This window comes from Triticum aestivum, chromosome 7B (genome assembly GCF_018294505.1).
Source record: "Triticum aestivum cultivar Chinese Spring chromosome 7B, IWGSC CS RefSeq v2.1, whole genome shotgun sequence".
NCBI classification, from domain to species: Eukaryota; Viridiplantae; Streptophyta; class Magnoliopsida; order Poales; family Poaceae; genus Triticum; species Triticum aestivum.
The window spans coordinates 555,475,084-555,492,447 of record NC_057813.1 but is presented as its reverse complement, the minus strand read 5'-3'; positions in this window follow the sequence as shown (position 1 = coordinate 555,492,447).

Below are 17,364 nucleotides of genomic sequence, written 5' to 3'. Positions count from 1 at the left end.
ATTAGTTAGGTTAATTAGATATTTAGGTTAATCAAGTTTAATTAGTTCAACTAAACAGGATTAATTAAGTTAATTAGTTAATTAATTAATTATTTTTATTATTAATTATTTATTTATTATATATTATTTTTAATTCTTTTTTAATAAATGTTCTGGGGCATGGGCCCCATCTGTCATTGTCACAGGGGGTCTTAATGGGCACTGGCACTAATGGGCGCGTGGGCTGGCGGTTACTGGAGCGGGCGCCTGAACGGGCGCGGGAGCTCGACGCAGCCAGCGGGCGCGGGGGGGGGGGGGCAGTCACGGTGAGGGGGGGAACGCCGGCGTGGCACCAGCGTGGTAGCGGCGAGGCCACGGCGGGGCAACAGGGATGTTCGGAGCGCCGGAGGTGGCCACGGGCGTGGCGTCGCGGTTCAGGCGACGTGGGCGCGGGGAGGGGTCGTGATGCGCGGCCGAGCCGGCGCGACCGAGGCCGTGGTGGCCGCGAGGACGGCGCGGGTGGCGGTGGCGCGGTGACCGCGGTGCGAAGGGCACGGCCAGACGACGCGGCCCGACCGCGGTGAGCGCGGGGCCAGAGCGCGCGAGGCGTGGTCGCGGCCGGAGTGGAGCAACGGTTGGCCTGGCGATGGTCGCGGGGCGAGGGAGAGAGGAGGACCGAGGTCCTCACCGAGGTTCGTAGGGGTTCAGGGCAGCGGGCTCGACGGAGGTCGGGGACGACGTGCGGCGTGGCGACGAGAAGATGAGGACGACGGGGCGGTGGCGACTCGGGCAGTTCGGCGAGGAGGGTGATGGGGACGACGCCGCCAAAGGAGAAGCAGGCCGGCGGGGGAGCGCTCCGGTGAGGCGGCGTCCAACGGCGAGGTGGCGTCGGGGTGTCACGGAGACCTCCTCCTCCGATCCCGATCCAATCGGGGGAGAGAGGGGGAGATATTTTCGGGGGGGGAGTGGGGTGTTAGTGGGGGGTTCGGGGTACGGGTGAGTGGATAAGGGGAGTGGAGGGGAGTGGCTGACCTGGTGGCCCGGTTGGGCTGCAGGCCTGCTGGGCCGGAGCCCGGGGGTTCTTTTCCTCTCTTTTTTGTTAGTTTTGTTTTCTGTTTGTTTCATTTCTTTTTATTTATTTTTCTTTTCTATTTATTTTTAGTTTCCTATAAGTTTCTATTTTATAAAAATTACCGCTAGTACCTAAACCTGCATTTATAATCATACTACTGCCACAACAATTATTTAGCCAAAACAAAATAGTTTAATATTTAATAAAATCCAATATGTATTTATTTAATTGTTTTAACTACTATTTTAATTACCTAATTGCATTTAAACCTTTTGTAACAATGTGGTTTCTCCACCGTTACTAATTATACATTATTTGGCCCACTCCGAACATTTTTGTTTTAATGTTTGAAAACTTTTGTTGTTTGACATATTCTGAATTTGACTTTTAATCATTTTTGAACCATTGCGAGATCAACAACAGTAACCGAGGTGACGTGGCATCATTAACATGTGATTACTGTAGCTTAATTATCCGGGCGTCACAATCCTCCTGCACTACAAGAAATCTCGTCCCGAGATTTAGGAGCGGTTATAAGGGGGAAGGGATCTGGTTATGAAATTCTAACGATTCTTCTCGGTCATAGTTGCTCTTCTCGAAGAGGTCGTTCCATTACATTCATGTCTTCAGTCCTCTGCTTCAGGTCATCATGATGAAGTCGTCGTCCTTCCTTCAGGATCCACCATACTTACAAAATGGTAAGAAGGGAAAACTCTATATTGATGGATTCTAACAAGATCGAGCATCAGACGGTTAACTCAGGGAAGAAGCATAAGTATCTCTCGATTTGAAACTTAAGAAGATATCGAGAGCAAAGTAAGAAGGTACCATGAGATGTTTCAAACGGATAGGCAATCATTCGATGCCTAATCAGAAGGTGAAAGGGTTTCAGGGGAACGAGAATAGGTATTGCGCCTCATACCAGAATAGATCACTAGATAGGTGGTCCGTGAATTACATACGAAGTCAAGCACGAGGAACAACCTTGGGAACAGGTGGTGCACAAGGGAGTCAGGTTTAGATCCTATGGAACTGTGGGTTATGGGCCCACCATGTGGGATAAAAGTAGGAGGAGTGGTGACATCTTGCATGGTCATGATAGCAAGGCATGTCAGGGGGTAGTCTGTCAGTTATGTCGGCAACAACGTCGGTACCAAGGGCGAGGGACGAAGAGAACCATTCTCCTGCTCGTTGAAATGAGGCGGACCAATAGGCAAAGTTCTCGTCCATCGATGGTTACCGAAATGTCATCAACAATAGTAACACGGTCTTACTGACAAGGTGGTACACCAGGGTGCTTACATAAGCAGGGAATTATTACTGCTTATATCATATAGATCACAAGAAAGGTTAAACCAAACAATGGAAAGGAAAATGTGATTATCAGATTAAACAGAACAATGGAAAGAAAATGTGTTTAAACACATATTTCAGGGGTATATCCTTTCCAAGGACAAACAAACATGATATCCATGAGAGGATACAAAGTAGAAAACCAATTAGGTAAGGGGGGGGGGAATCTCATGATAATAGCCATACAACGGTGTTTGGATAATTGATAAAGAAAATTTAGCATGGTGCTTCAAATGTTCTTGTTGAAGATCGGAGTACCACATACATGCTTCGAGATAGCATTGACATGGTCTTCATGCAAAGGTCAGACTTTGGATACACAAAGGATCCATCAGGATAAACTTATTAAACAAGGCATTCAATTTCCTCATGGAAAAATGGTTAACCTTGTTAAAAAGGAAACTATAACACTAGGTACTTCGGCCAGGTGTGCTAGGAATGACATCACCTTACCGGTTCATAAAATACCAATGTTATAACTCTTGGAAATATGTTCCAACCATCATATCTGACCGAGATTCAGTTCTGATTGGGGTCAGGATACCTGAGAAGGAAAAGGTGCAACACAGATTGACGGAAGACATCGTAAGATTCTCAGGAAATGAACTATGGAAGTGAGTTCCAAAACAAGATTTCATCGGTAAACCAAGGAGAGGATGAGGAGGTGGCTGATGAACTCAGCGACAATTCATCAAGATTTCCAAAAGGATGGATTTCTAAAATTGGGTGAACAAGGAGATAACATTTGTCAGATCAAATGATATAATGATGTATGCTCGAAGAAAACACACACAATTAAAGATTGGTTGAAAAGTGCACCCGAAAATCTGGACTAGGTAGCACGATCAATGTTTGAATGATGATTCAATAAGAAATAGACTTAGAATGAAGCTATCGACCATTAACATCAAAGAAATAGGGTTGCTAGAATTTTTGAATTTTACACATCACAGACCATTTGTCGGTATTCCTGTTAGAAACAACACGAGAAAGAATGGCGATGGTGAGAAGTACCACTATACCAAGAATTCTTAAGAGGTGGTGAAATTCTCGCTACATTCTTGTCATAAAACATGGCAATACTCAAAGGTAAATAAGAACAAATGCTGGATAGCAAGGATCTCAAGGTATACACAAAACACCAACAAGTTTGTGTTGAACGGAAGGCAATAAAGTGGTCGATGATAACACAAATCATTGAGGGCAAGGATGGTATTTCTCATCATGAATTCGATTGATATCATGTAAGAGCTCATTAGGTTGACGATGATCACGACACATTTGTCAAGAGATTTCATGAAGATGCAATCAATCAGCGACGACAACAAGTCAAAGGAATGATGAAGCGGAAGGTTATTGGAACCACAATTACGACACAAACTCGAAATCAAGCTTGCGGTTCAAGGCGAAATGATATGATGAGGAAAATCGACGTAAGCTTAGCTCATCATTGAAAATTGTGCTCCGAAAGGACCAGGTAGCACAGTTAAAAGTCTGCAGATAATGATATAGCCGATAAGGCTAGGAATGACTTGAAGGATTATTAAACTCATAAGCAACAAGAATTACTTAGAGTTATTGAATCGGAGTGCGGAATCGATTCACTTATCGGTGTTCTCGAGTGACTAATAACTCGGAACCTGGGGGTCCGAGATCGGTGAGAAGCAATACTAGATGAAGACTCACAGGAAGCAACACAATTCTCGAGATACCAGAGGTTAATACTCGAGGAAGATCAAAAATAGAGGTTGCGGAGATGTATCAATCAATAAAATACAAGTGCTTTAACTTGTCTGAGAAATGGAATCAAGGAGAAAATGTGGTCGGGACCACAATTGCAAATGATCAATACATAGATACCAGATGATTTCATAACAAGGAAATAGTTATTATTACAAGAAGCTTCTATGATAGGATCTACATCGTGTCCATGGGCATGAACACAAAGTTCAAGGTCGACTCCCACTTCTTTAATGCATAACCTTTCATTCACTTCTCGCGTTCGATGAAGTTGTAGTGTTGAAATTTTATCTGGCAAAATACCAGAAGTGTATGACTCATGAAAACTTTTGAGTTCACACATATTAAGGAAGGCATAGGTTCAACCCATCAAGGCATCGTGGAAACATATAACACAAGCTTCAACAATAAATTTCACCAGCTCGAAAGCAGAGCATGGTTGGCCAAATCAAGGAATAGGATTTACCAATGTCATTATGTATCTGGGAAAGAACTTCCAAAGTGATTAAATATGAAGGAAGTTGTTGGATAACATACAACAAGGGATCTGATGGTCCTTAAGGGATCGGATGTAAGCATCGGTACTCAAGCAGAGGAAGAAACAATGCAAAGGCATTGGATTGTAGAAACAACCAACTAATTCAAGCTCAAATGCAAAGGAATTATCATTTCCAAATCAAGGGATTAGAAGCCAACAGTCTGATTAAGAATGGATAAGTTGAATAGACTTAGGGGTATAATCAATGGCAATTTGATTGGTCGATAACCAGCTCATGTTAAAAATGACATCTGAGCCGGAAAGATAATTTAAAAGGATTAACCAATGATTGCGTGCATTCGCACTCATGTTGAATCAATAGGATCAAAATGACGGTGTCAAAGGAGACTAATGAATATTGCCAGACATATGGGAAGCATCCATAATGCAAGCAGACAAGTATTTGCAGAGCAAAAAAGCTGCTAAGGATTTTCGGATGATTGAATAGTATTTTGAAGACTTTTTTGAAACACTTGAACAACTAGGGATGAGCGGATACTCGGTAAGTGCAAGGAATTACCGTAGGGGTATTCATGTGGTAAAGGACTGCAACGCAGTAAGCTTAAAGGATTTTCGGAACAATGGAGAGCAATTTAAGCCATCTTGTACTAACAAGAGCAACTGAGGATGAAGGTATGAACGACAATTGTAGGTAGTTATCCATAAGGGTATATCGGTGGTAGGGGATTGTAAAGTCAATGGGCACAAGGGTCTCGGAAAAACCTCGAAGAATATCTTCGGAATCTTCTGGTGCAGCAAGCGATCATCTAGAGGGAGGGGCTCTCCGGGAGAAAGTATTTTCGAGAACCTAAAGTTAGTCTTTTTAGAAAAATCATTTAACCCGAATAGAGGAGAGATTAGAGTCCCAGAGTATAGGCCGAGGAATAAAATATCCTAATACCACCCAATGGCGATGTGGGACCATAGGACACACATCCATGTTAGTAAAAGTTTTGCAATGACTAGACTCAACTTTGGCCGAGGAGTTTGGAAGGGGGATTCCTACAGGCAGTCGGCTCTGATACCAACTTGTGACACCCCCGATTCAATCGTACACTAATTTTGCACGCAAACGTGTACGATCAAGATCAGGGACTCACGGGAAGATATCACAACACAACTCTAAAAGTTAAATAAGTCATACAAGCATCATAATACAAGCCAGGGGCCTCGAGGGCTCGAATACAAGTGCTCGATCAGACGATTCAGCGGAAGCAACAATATCTGAGTACAGACATAAGTTAAACAAGTTTGCCTTAAGAAGGCTAGCACAAATTGGGATACAGATCGAAAGAGGCACATGCCTCCTGCCTGGGATCTCCTAACTACTCCTAGTCATCGTCAGCGGGCTGCATGTAGTAGTAGGCACCTCCGGTGTAGTAGGAGTCGTTGCCGACGGTGGCGTCTGGCTCCTGGGCTCCGACATCTGGTTGCGACAACCAGGTAGAAGGGAAGGGGGACAAGGGGGAGAAAAGCAACCGTGAGTACTCATCCAAAGTACTCGCAAGCAAGGAGCTACACTACATATGCATGGGTATATGTGTGAAGGGCCATATTGGTGGACTGAACTGCAGAATGCCAGAATAAGAGGGGGATAGCTAATCCTGTCGAAGACTACGCTTCTGGCAGCCTCCGTCTTGCAGCATGTAGAAGAGAGTAGACTGAAGTCCTCCAAGTAGCATCGAATAGCATAATCCTACCTGGCGATCCTCCCCTCGTCGCCCTGTGGAAAAGCGATCACTGGGTTGTTTGTGGAACTTGTCTGGGTGTGTTTTATAAAGTATCTGGTTCTAGTTGTCATAAGGTCAAGGTACCACTCCCGGTCATCCTTTTACCGAGGGACACGGCTATTCGAATAGATAAACTTCCTTGCAGGGGTGCACCACATTTCCCAACACGCTCGATCTCATTTGGCCGGACACACTTTCCTAGGTCATGCCTGGCCTCGGAAGATCAACACGTCGCAGACCTACCTAGGCACAACAGAGAGGTCAACACGCCGGTCTAAATCCTATGGCACAGGGGTCTGGGCCCATCACCAATTGCACAACTGCACGTTGCGAGGGCGGCCGGAAGCAGAACTAGACCCCTTAATACAAGAGCAGGCTTACATTCCAATCCGGCGCATGCCGCTCAGTCGTTGACGTCATGAAGGCTTCGGATGATACCACGACGTCGAGTGCCCATATCTTTCCCGCGTAGTTGGTTAGTGCATATAGGCCAGTGGCTAGACTCAGATCAAATACCAAGATCTCGTTAAGCGTGTTATTATAAAGTAACCGCGAACACCGACCAGGGCCAGGCCCACCTCTCGCCTAGGTGGTCTCAGCCTGCCTTGTCGCTCTGCCACAAAGTAACAGTCGGGGGCCGTCGGGAACCCAGGCCCACCTCTACCGGGATGGAGCCACCTGTCCTTCCAGCCCCCACATTAGAATCACTTGCGGGTACTCAACGAGCCAACCCGACTTTAGTCACCACCTGAATAGTATGTATGAATAGTATATACCCGTGATCACCTCCCGAGTGATCACGGCCCGATAGTATAGCATGGCAGACTGACAAGAATGTAGGGCCACTAAAGGTAAACTAGCATCCTATACTAAGCATTTAGGATTGCGGGTAAGGTATCAATGACTGTAGCAGCAATGACATGCTATGCAACAGAATAGGAGTAACCGAACAGTAACATGCTACACTACTCTAATACAAGCAGTATAGAGAAGAATAGGCGATATCTGGTGATCAAGGGGGGGGGGGTTGCCTGGTTGCTCTGGCAAGGAGGGGTCGTCAACACCGTAGTCAAACTAGGGGGTCGTCGGCAGCCTCGGGGTCTACCGGAAAGAAGTAACAGAGGGGGAACATAATAAATAATAGAGCAATCAAAGTATCACAAAGCGTAGCATGGCAATATGCGGTGCTAGAGGTGACCTAATGCAGTAGGAGGTGATATTGGTGAAGGGGGGAAACATCCAGGAAAGTATCCCCGGTGTTTCACATTTTCGGACAAATGAACCGGAGGGGAAAAGTTGAGGGTTCGCTATGCTAGGGATGCGTGGCGGATGAACGGGCTGCATATCCGTATTTGTTTCGTCGTTCTAAGCAAATTCATGTACAAAGTTTTTTCATCCGAGTTACGGATTAAAAGATATGATTTTCAAAAGGATTTATTAATTTCTGGAATTTAATTAATTATTTAAATTAATTCGAAATTGGATTTATGACATCAGTATGATGTCATGCTGACATCAGCAGTCAACAGGGCTTGACTGGTCAACCTGACTAGTGGGTCCCGTCTGTCATTGACACATCACCCTAACTAACAGATTAGTTAGGTTAATTAGATATTTAGGTTAATCAAGTTTAATTAGTTCAACTAAATAGGATTAATTAAGTTAATTATTTAGTTAGTTAGTTAATTAATTATTATTATTATTAATTAATTATTATTATATATTATTTTTAATTCGTTTTTTAGTAAATGTTCTGGGGCATGGGCCCCACCTGTCATTGTCACAGGGGGTCTTAATGGGCGCTGGCGCTAATGGGTGTGTGGGCTGGCGGTTACTAGAGCGGGCACCTGAACGGGCGCGGGCGCTCGACGCGGCCAGCGGACGCGGCGGGGGGGGGGGGGGGCAGCCACGACGAGGGAGGAAACGCTGGCGTGGTACCTGCGAGGCCACGGCGGGGCAAACAGGGATGAGCAGGGCAGGCGCCGGAGGTGGCCGCGGGCGTGGCGTTGCAGTTCAGTCGACGCGGGCGCGGGAAGGGGTCGCGATGCGCGGTTGAGCGGGCGCGACCGAGGCCGTGGTGGCCGCGAGGACGGCGCTGGTGGCGGTGGCGCGGTGACCGCGGGGCGAAGGGCACAACCGGACGGCGCGGCGTATGGCCAGGGCGCGGCCCGACCATGGTGAGCGCGGGGCCGGAGCGTGCGAGGCGTGGTCGCGGCCGGAGCGGAGCAACGGTGGGCGCTGCGATGGTCGCGGGGCGAGGGAGAGAGGAGGATCGGGGTCCTCATCGAGGTTCGTAGGGGTTCAGGGCAGCAGGCTCGACGGAGGTCAGGGACGACGTGCGGTGTGGCGACGAGAAGACGAGGACGACGGGGCGGTGGCGACTCAGGCAGTTCGGCGAGGAGGGTGACGGGGACGACGACGTCAGAGGAGAAGCAGGCCAGCGGGGGAGCGCTCCAGTGAGGCGGCGTCGGGGCGTCGCGGCGACCTCCTCCTCCGATCCCGATCCAATCGGGGGAGAGGGCGGGAGATATTTCCGGGGGGGAAGTGGGGTGTCGGTGGGGGTTCGGGGTACGGGTGAGTGGATAAGGGGAGTGGGGGGGGGGAGTGGCCGGCCTGGTGGCCCGGTTGGGCTGCAGGCCTGCTGGGCCGGAGCCCGGGGGTTCTTTTCCTCTCTTTTTTGTTAGTTTTGTTTTCTATTTGTTTCATTTCTTTTTATTAATTTTTCTTTTCTATTTATTTATAGTTTCCTCTAAGTTTCTATTTTATAAAAATTACCTCTAGTACCTAAACATGCATTTATAATCATACTACTGCCACAACAATTATTTACCCAAAACAAAATAGTTTAATATTTAATAAAATCCAATATGTATTTATTTAATTGTTTTAACTACTGTTTTAATTACCTAATTGCATTTAAACCTTTTGTAACAATGTGGTTTCTCCACCATTACTAATTATACATTATTTGGCCCACTCCGAACATTTTTGTTTTCATGTTTGAAAACTTTTGTTGTTTGACATATTTTGAATTTGACTTTGAATCATTTTTGAACCATCGCAAGATCAACAACAGTAATGGAGGGGTGATGCAAAGTATGTAGACAAGCAGCATATCTGCGTTGGTCCCATATTTGTTCTCTTCAACCTTTTTCCTATGTGAGGGCAACAAATCTAGTCACCAGAAAACACTCTTAAAACATAAGTGTTTCACGTAGCAAAGCAAAATGTCGCAATAGCAACAAGTTCAATAGATATCCCTGTTTAAAGAGAGGCAAAAAAGGAATCAAATACTGGCTAATAAAGGAGGATGAAACATGCGGCCACAAAAATGGTAATCCCGCCAATCCCTAACAAGTGTTGCAGTTTTGAAATAAGATTCAGTAGTTAATTCTGAGAGTGGCATTGCTTAATTTTACCAGCGACATTAGATTAACAAAAAGCATAAACAGTTCCAGGGGAGAGTGGGCGCAACAACACCATGTGCTTCCATCTACTTATAAAGGGGGTGATGCAGAGTTTGTTGTAACAATGCAACAAGCATCATGTCTGGGTTGGTACCATTTTTGTTCACTACTTAATGGGAAAAGAGAGCAATACAATAGCTTCAATTCAACATTTATTTAAAACAGTACCAATACAAGTAGCCCAACATATCAAAACACACTGCATGATCATGTGGATGAAGGCAAGTACCAACTTGTCATGACGCACACAAGATCACGTACGAATCTACCAACACGAATAGGAAATCCAATCTCGTTTTGTGCAGTTGCACTGAAATCAAGCAAAGTGTTTCGAGTAGCGAAGCAAAATGTCGCAATAGCAACAAGTTGAATAGATACCCCTGTTTTAACAGAGGCAAAAAGGAAACAATTACTTGCCGATAAAGGAGGATGAAACAAACAGTGACAGAAAGAAGCATCTAACTTATCTTGGATGGAAAACAAAGTAGGATAGTAGCATTTCCAAAACGGTTGCATTGATTCATATTAACAGAGACAATCCCTTAAAACAACATTCGTTAAAAAATATAATTTACTTTTAACAGTGGCACTGCTTCAATTTTCCGGCAGCATTCTTAGATTAACAACAGCAAAATAGTTGTATGGGACATGCCAACACCATGTGCGTCCACACGTATAAATGGGTGATGAAGAGTATGTAGCCAAGCATCATATATGCATTGGTCCCATATTTGTTCTCTTTGAACCTTTTTCCTATGTGAGGGCAGCAAATCTAGTCCTACACAAACTACCCGACCCCCCAGTTTCTTTCCCTTTTCAACAAAGAGATCGGTTCCTTATAGATGTGTGTACTGGGTTACCCCCCTTTTCCCTTTTAGACCAACAAAGCAGCTGGATAGCCAGTCTATACTACTTTCCGTCCCTCCTTTCCTCATTGAACCACATTCTAGATTCTTGCTCCAGCCCATCGCACCCTTCTTTCCTCTTTGAACCAAGACCTAGATTCGACTACAGATCGAAAAAGATCCACATGAATCTAGAGCACGACGGTTTCATAGAAAATTATACCTTAGGGTCGTCGAGATGTGGCAAGGCATGCGGCGGGAGGCCGGATCTGCCCACACTACGTACGACAGCGAGGAAGAACGGGTCGGTGGCCCTCCCGCACATGCGCCGGGTGAAAGAGAACAGCGCAGCCGGCAGTGGATTGCCTCCCTCGCCGAAGGCGAGAGAGTGAACGCTGCACCTCCTCCCCTTCCCGGTGCAACGGGATCCGGATGCCTCCTTCACTAGCTATGAGGGGGAGAGAGAAACAAGAGGCCAACACAGTCTTGTTTAGATCTGGTGAAGAGAGGGTGAGAGACTGTGAATATAGCAAACCCTAGCAAATGAACGCTGAGCCTCCAGCACACACATATATATATATATATATATATATATATATATATATATATATATATATATATATATATGTAGTGCAGCAAGAGTGTGGAGAGTGCAAACCCTAGTGAACAAGCACTGAGGCTCTAGCTTATATATATACTACTGTAGTACGGACTGAGCTCCAGTGCCTTAACTGCACCTGCTTTTGGTTGTATGAGAGGTGAGCGAGCCACATTTTGGGCCCACATGTCATAAACCCAAAGGCAGGTGCACTAAGTCAATGAAGCTACGTCCATATAGTACTCGTGTATACGACTAATATATAGTGGAGTGGTTTTCTTATTCTCTCCATAACAATCATTTTAAATTGTGTAAGTACGTAACGAAACTCTTTATTTAATGTACAGTGAAGAAAACTACTACTATTTCCGATGAACTAACGATCCACGCGTCCTGGTCACACTTCCTGTCCTTCACGTGCGGTACACTACCCTCCCTTAAGTGAACAACCACACATGCGCCAATTATCGGAAACGTGTGATAGTGTGTACAAATGAAGAATTTTAATTTCAATTATCGGAAAGGTTTGAGAGTATTACAAAGTTTGACTTCAGTCAAATCTAATATGCGGAGTAAATAAAAATGGAGGGCTACTACGTCCATCCGGGTTTTTAATCCATGCCATTTTTTAAATCAAAGTTAATAGCTGGACAAATAAAATTATAGGGGAGCTGGAGACAAAGTTGTGAGAAGGCTTAGAAATCAATACAAAACTTATGCTCTTAGTACCAACGTCGATCCTTCTTCGAGGAAACATTTGGTTCATAGCCAATTGTGTGATAAAATTGCACCAACGTGAAAGACGACTACGTCTCCAATGCGACCAAGGTGAACTGACGAAGGATATCATCTTTGTGCGTAACAAGCAAAGAGCACTGATGGAAGACAACTTGTTTTTCATTAAAAATCGATCAGCTTCACCAACAGACGCAACCATGAGGCGCAACCATGAGCTCCCTGTGGTGATGCATCATCCATTTGGCATCTAGTTTGGGTGAGGCACCTATGAAGTTCAACAAATCCTCACTGTGGTCTGTTTCTTCTCAGTAATGAAGCTCGAGGAAGGAAGAACCACGTGGCAGAGGATAGTGAGGCAGAACAACAATGGCCATCCAATTTTGTGCAGTTCCACTAAAATTGAGGAAGACATGCCCGGGTATGGAGATATGCATCGCTGTTTCCAAAAATATAAAAAAGGGATATAGTGGTGTTACTTTGTTTTACAAGATTAGCAACAACATCTCAATTGTCAATAAGAATTAATGAAAAGTACAACAACAAACAGAAGCATCATAATTATCTTGATGGGAACTAAACCAGGATACCCAAGAAAAAAAAGCATTTCTTCATTTAACCAGTGATAGTATTAGATTAGTAGCAGCAATAGGAGCATATGGACAATGACCGCACAACCACCATGTACTTTTTGTTGAAACAACATGTATACCTCCACCGAGCATAAATCAGGACAACTTTTCGAGTGGCATTTCCTCTATAATAGTAGGTGATGTTGGACCAGCCGACGAACCCTAGCTACTATACATGGGGAGCTGGGGAGTAGTCGCATAGAAGAAAACCCGCACGCAGCGACCTAGGGAGCTGGACCAGTACAAGAAGTTATACCTCAGGTAGGCGAGATGTCGTTTAGGCGGGCAGGCGGGATCTGCCCACACGACGGCAGCGAACAAGGGCGTGGAGGACCTTCGTCTGCACCAGCGCTTGCTCCGAGAGGACGGTGCGCATCGGCTTCCTCCATCACCAATGGCGACAACGTCAATGCTGCACCTCCTCACCTCCCGCAGCGGACGGGATTTGGCCGGATCTGTGACCACCGGTGAGGAGAGAGATAGAGTGGACACTGTCATCTTGTTTTGATATGAAGAGGGTGAGAGAGCGAGACGCGAGAAACTCTATCAAACAAGAGGCTATAATGCAGTAAAAAAAATCTCTCCATAGCAGTGGTTTTAAATAGAATACGTGCGTTCCCGGAAAAAAGAAACGAAAACTGGCGGACAATTTTTTAACGTACCAAGAAAGAAAACTCGATCAAAAACACGCCCCCGCTTCCAGGTCGCGAGAGTCGTTGCGCACACACACATAGACATAGACATGCATATCCGTGTTTACGTAAAATTCCATTACCATCTCCATCTCCAATCATATTTGTCCAACTGGCACATTATTTATGTTGTTAATTATATACGCAGCAATATTAACATATAACATCTCTTGTTTGCGGGCGTCTGGACCGCTGCCACGGCCGGTCCTGACCAACTCGAACCCTCCTCATCACCCGCGCGTGCTTCCCGCCCGAAACGGTCAGTGCCGCATTCATGCCCGGCCAGAGCGGACGCGACCTCTCACTGGCGCCGACATTGAACGGCGCGCCAGCCGAGAGAGCGTCGCCCGCGCCGCTTCCTGGTGCACGCGATTGCTACGCGTTCAAAGGTCGTAATAGCCGGCCACAACATGCATGTAAAAAGTTCTTAGGAGTTCGTGCTACAACTAGCTATCCTCCCCCAACTCGTCAATCTCTTCTAGTAGTGCTAGTACTCCATGGCGCAATCCATCGACAAGGAGGCGGGAAAGTTATCATATACTCGGTTTGCAGTGAGTGGCATGCCGAGCAATCGTGTGGGGTCGAGCCATGGAGGAGGGTGAGACACGAACACGACATACGTGATTTAAATGTTGGTTTTGCTCGATGGCGCGATCCAACGAAACGAAACGTTGGTTTCTCTCCGTTTCCATTTTTTCTCCAGAAAAACGGAAACTTTCCACTCCATTTTCATTCCTATTCCAAGGTTCCCCCGTTAAAACATTCCATCAAATACAAAGGAAAACTAACACGCATGTTGATGCATATCAATGATTCACAGATCATAGCTAATATTTACTTCACAACTAAAGACAAAAGTTGTGAGAGCGTGTATGAAAGAAAAACTACTGATGGGGTCACTACGAATTAAACCCTAAACCCTAAACAGGATTTAATTTCCTGGCCAGGTAGAACCTGTCGAAGGAAAGACGGCTGGCACCCTCGAACCATACGATGCTTTTGTGCAGTTCCACTAAAATCGACCTGAGCATCCCTGATGGCAAAGTATTGAAGAAGTATGATTAGAATAATAGTACTGGCACTAGTTCATGAGACATAAACTTATCACAAGTAGAAGCCGGTAGAAGTAGAGAAAGATCGACATGGAGATGGAGCTATGGCAGTGGAGCAAGCCGGCTCCAAAAGGAAGATGGATTACCTGGGATGTCGGGCCGTAGCTAGAAGGGCGGTTGGGACGTGTCATCGGCCCATACTACGGTGACCCCCGATTGGGACACACTAACTGTGGGTTTTCTTCCTCGCTAATGTCGACCGCGTGTATGCAGAACATTGGTCCCTTCCCCCAGCTGCGGGATCAGGCCGGATATGTGACCAGCGGTGTGGCCACCGTTGTTCTATGCTTGTGAAGAGAGCAACCTAAGCAAGCAGGCTTGTAGCTTAGGCTCCTGCTAGTGTATATATAGTGGTTTTCTTTTTCTCTCCATATCAGCCATTTTATATTGCGTACGTGTCATTGAAGAGTGAAATGATGCACTACAAAAAAAGACACATCCGTGATATTTTGGGCCGAACGAAATATTTTTTCTGTCATACATATGACACTTCTATGACGATAATTGTGACAAAACCCGGTATCATCATAGATGTGGTGGGCTCCTACTTCCATGACAAAAAATCACGACAGAAAATGGGCTTTTCGTCCTGGGCGGGCCGGAGACGCAGCTGCATGACATTCTTTGGGCCGTCCATGACGGAAAAAACCATGGTAGAAGCGAGGTGGAGGAAAATTTCGGGGAGTTGCCGGTTATGGTGGGAGGTCAGGGGCGGAGCGATGCGTGTTTCTCTCGTACGTACGCGCGTGTGTGCGAGGCGTTGGGCTCTAACTAAACCCGAGCGATTGCACTGCAGGCTACGCGTTACTGAACCCGAGGGATCGATCGATGGCTACTAACTGAACCTGATGGAGCGATTCCTTCGCTACTGCTGCTAACTGAAGCCGATCGATTGGATGAACAGTGAGCGTTGCGGGGGGGGGGGGGGTTGGATGAACAGTGAGCGGTGGCGTTGCGTCTGGATGAACAGGAACCCATGGTGTGGAGGGCTGGATGAACAGTAGACGGTGGAGGGGTGGCCATGGAGGGGTGGTTGAACAGGACCCCGTGGTGTGGAGGGCTGGATGAACAGTAGACGGTGGAGGGGTGGTTGAACAGTAGCCGGTGGTGTAGCGCACGGTGGAGGCTGGATGAACAGGAGCCCGTGGAGGCTGGAGGAGGTCGACGGTAGCCCATGGAGGCTGGAGGAGGTCGACGGTGGAGATGAACAGTATCCCGTGGAGTCCCGTTTTGTGGTACGCCACACCCCTCCCCCCCCTGTTTCGACTGTAGCACCCCAACACAAGTCCGTTTCGTCCGTTTTGCGGTACGCCACACCCCTCCCGATCAACAGGACCCCCGTTTTGGCCGTAGGAGGTCCGTTTCCTCGTTTTGCGGTACGCCAGGCCCCTCCTGATCAACAGGACCCTGTTTCGACCCTAGGAGGTTCGTTTCTTCCGTTTTGCGGTACGCCAGACCACTCCCGATGAACAGGATCTCGTTTCAAAAGTGGCCGGTCGAACACAAGGCTGTTTCCTCCGTTGTGCGGTACGCCAGGCCTCGTTTCCATCGACTGTTCCGTCCAAGCCCTCCCGATGAACACGACCATGAATTCCGTTCCGACCCAGCTGGTTGGCTCCCACGCGTTCCGTTGCCTCCCGATGAACACGATGCATTCCGTTGCCTCCCCATGAACACGACGACGACGCCGTTTCTCCGTTCCGACCCAGCCATGTACGTATGCGCGAGTAGGCGTTCGAGACCCTGCCCGTATGTACGTACGTGTCCATATTTTCTTTCTTGCACCCTCCGCTGTACGTACGTGTACATGCTACATGCGCGCCTCTACTACGACACGTGCGCGCCTCTACATCGACCAGTATGTACGTACACGTTCGCGACCAGAATGACAACGGTACGTACGCTTCGACCAGGTGGGTCCCGATTTTCAGGCACTTCCTTGCCTGCGAAGATGTAGCTGGTGGGTCCCAGCAGTCAGGCGGACGAATCGTTTTTTTTGCCCGGACGCACTTCCTTGCGTGCGAAGATGTAGCTGGTGGGTCCCAGCAGTCGGGGGGTGAATCCCTTTTTTCGGACGCACGTCTTTGCGTGCGAAGATGTAGCTGGTGGGTCCCTGCAGACAGAGGGGAACGTTTTTTCACGAAATACAGTGGCCCTTCCGGTGGGTCCCTGCTGTCAGGTGGAGGAATAATTATTTTGCACGTAATAAGGAGGCACTTCCTTGCTGCGGCTGTGGACCCAGCTGTCAGCCTCTCCACGTACAGTCCACATCCGGTGGAAGCCATTCCTTGACCACGTTGACCACGCTGCACCGAGAGCACCAGGGCGGTGGACGACGGCGAGGCCTAGGAAGGGGACGACGCGGAGCCGGGGAAGACGCGGCTGTGGATGCCCACGCATAGAGGAGTATGAGGATTCACTCGTTCGGCTGCGGTGTGAGGCTGCCATCGCCGCAGAATAACAGGGGGTGTGGGTGCGTAGAGGGATGGCTTGGCAACGGTGGGAGTAGTAGGGGGCGGTGAGGCCTCCACGACATCACAGCCGGCCACGGGCGGCAGGAGCAGGCGGCACGACCAGCGCTGCTTTGGGCGGCTGGAGCAAGAAGACCAGAGGTTGAAGAAGCACTACGACTGTTGGATGGACATCGTACGGTCACTGGAGCTAGAATCGTTCATATATTGACTAAAGTTGACAAAGGCCTCCATCCCAGTTAACTTAGTAGGCCCACAAGTCAGCCTCCCACCAAGGTTTGTCCCATCTAGCAGGAGAGTATTCATTTTTTTTGTGCGTAATAAGGAGGCACTTCCGGTGGGTGCGAGCTGACAGCGGGGGGAACGTTTTTTTTTGCGAAATACGGTGGCCCGACCTGTG